A 2,795-nucleotide genomic window follows, 5' to 3' on the forward strand; every position below is an offset into this window, starting at 1 on the left:
TATTTAGATGAAATATTTAATCTAAACTCATATATTTAAGTTAAATTATACTGTGCAAAAGTGAAGGTACTTGCAAAATTATCATTTGCTTTATCTGTGTTTGTCACTTCAAATTTTCAGTGTATGCTGATGTGACATTTTGGGTGTGCTGGTTTTCTTGCTTATAAATACTAAATTAGGAATTAGTTAAACTATTCATGAATTTGCAGAATAAGAACTATCATTTGAGTTCAAGCCTATGTTATTGAGATAGTGAAGGTTATATAATCATTTCTTTCAATAATATTAAATATATATCTTATTTATTTCTAAATAATAAACTAAAATCAAATCTACTCTCTAATAGGATTTCAGAGCAAGTCATTTTTTTTCTAACTTATTTAAAAAGTCTCTAACATTTTTAAAAACTTCCTTGGACTTTTTAAAATAGTACTATGTCTAAACTGTGAGCAATTCTCCCATCTGCATGGTATTTTCTATATAAAATATATTCTCAAAAGAACAACATGATGTGTAGTAAAAAGATTTTATGCTGTACCATGAGAAAATTGTATCCTCAAAATGGCAAACTAGTTTGTGCTAATAAGGACATTCCATTTTTATGACCTCTTTCAAGTAATAGTCTTAGAAAAATGGTCTATATTGTTCACCTAAAAAGTGTTCTACAAGTGAGTTGGTATGGAGACCTTTAAGCATTTAATTGTGTATTTTCCATTAAGAATGTGGCAAGTACATCAGGGAGGCTACTTATAATTAATTATATACTTTCAATGAGATGCTGGATTGGCATATAAATCCTAACAGCTGTAATTCACCATTACTTTGAATAACAAGTAGCCATCTGCAGTATTTTTTGCAAAATGTAAAATTCTATCACATTATATTGTTCGGGTGTAAATCACAAGGAGTAAAGCAGTGAGCAGTCAGGCAGTTGAACAGCATTTTCTCTCTATATAAACAATATAATACTGCAAATCCTTAAAAGTTGTCCATCCGAAGGAAGTACCTACAGTGTATCCAGAAAGAAAGAAGTGGCAAAACATAATCTAAAGTGACTCAACATTTCCCATGATATTATTTTCCACTGCACTGGTCTAAAATATACTGACAATTGCTGTTCTGAAATGGGGAAAAGATCCAAAAATAATAGGTAGGTCGAAGTAGTTCTGTTTAACTGGACTTCTAGAAGCTGAAGGAAATACAATTTATTAGAATCTAAAGCTTGAAAGGGTAACTACTAAAATGGCACTAAATAACCGAGGCAAAATGAAACATTTAAAAATATGAAGTATTCCATAAGTGACACTGGCAAACCAGTGCTACAGCATAAAAACAGGAAAAAATAAAGCAATCCCATAAGTTGTCTCCAAATTCTGGGAAGATGGGGATTAAATCAGCTTTACATGTGATTTTGCTAGATGAACAGTGATGTTTGGAAGTATCATATATGTGTCCTTGACTAAATTTAAAAAAGGAATTTGTCTCTTATTACAATGCAAGCAGTAACAACATTACATATAAAACTTTACATAGAGCAACTCTCATAAATATAACATAAATCAGCATGTATCAAAAATGTAGTTTTAGAGAATCATGTGTATTTCCTCATGTTACACATACCTGGAAGCTCATACGAAAAAACAAAACAAAACAAAAAAAAAACAAAAAACAGCAAGAACAAACTTTTAAAGCAATATGAATTTTAATTAGTCTACAAATTGTCTTACTGATGACTCTAAGTGGCATGATAACACTGAGATCCTCAGTGGGGTTAAAAAAAGAAAAACAGTAGGGAGATGGAACCACAAGAGACACATCACAAGCTGGGTACATGAATTACTGCACACACGTCTATTGGAATTAGGAAACTCCCTCCAACTACAAACTCCATGGGGGCCCCAGGCTAATGTAAATGATAAAAATATATCCTACACATCCTACACACTCAGTTTGGATTCCCCTAACAAGATTGGCATTCCTTCAGCTTTAACACAATATCTGTTAAAAACAGAAAAATGGAGTTATAATTTCCTGAAACATACGTCTGGATTGCTGAATGAAGGAAAGCCTGTATAAACACAGGTGGGAAAACAGATGGAAGAGGAAAAACACAGCAGGGACACAAGGCTTATCTTTTGTCCTTTGAGGTTGCCAGCCCCTTTGCCAGTAACTTCAGCAAGGAGAATGGGACCACAGTGAGGAGACAGTGCTCTACCCATTAGCAAGAAAGCAAAAAAAGTAACAGCAGCATTTGGAATACGTTCCAAACAAGCCTCTTTCATTCTGCTGAGGATCACTGTCTGGGTAGTCGTGGATTTATCCACAGTTTTTACTTTTTGTAGGCATGTCAGCCCCAGTCTGACACAGCACTGAAACACAAATGAGATTCAGTACATGCTTAGGTGGATCAGGACTGCATGCCCAGAGTGTCTCCTCAGACTGTATGGAACTGGCAACTAGAGCAAGAAATCGAGAAAAGGTGGCAGGAGACCTGTGTGGATGAGCAAGGAGCTCAGGCGCAAGCTCAAAGGAAAGAAGAAGGTCCATGAAATGTGGAAAAAGGGTCTGACCACTTGGGAAGAATATAGGAATGTAGTCAGGGCCTGCAGGGATGCAACGAGGAAGGCTAAAGCCCGTCTGGAATTGAATCTGGCTAAAGTGACAAAGGATAATAAAAAAGGCTTCTTCAAGTATGTTAACAGCAAAAGGAAAACTAGAGAGAATGTGGGCCCCTTACTAAGTGAGGGGGGGGTTCTCATAACGGTGGATGCTGAGAAGGCAGAGATACTGAATGC

Source organism: Meleagris gallopavo, chromosome Z (assembly GCF_000146605.3).
Source record: "Meleagris gallopavo isolate NT-WF06-2002-E0010 breed Aviagen turkey brand Nicholas breeding stock chromosome Z, Turkey_5.1, whole genome shotgun sequence".
NCBI classification, from domain to species: Eukaryota; Metazoa; Chordata; class Aves; order Galliformes; family Phasianidae; genus Meleagris; species Meleagris gallopavo.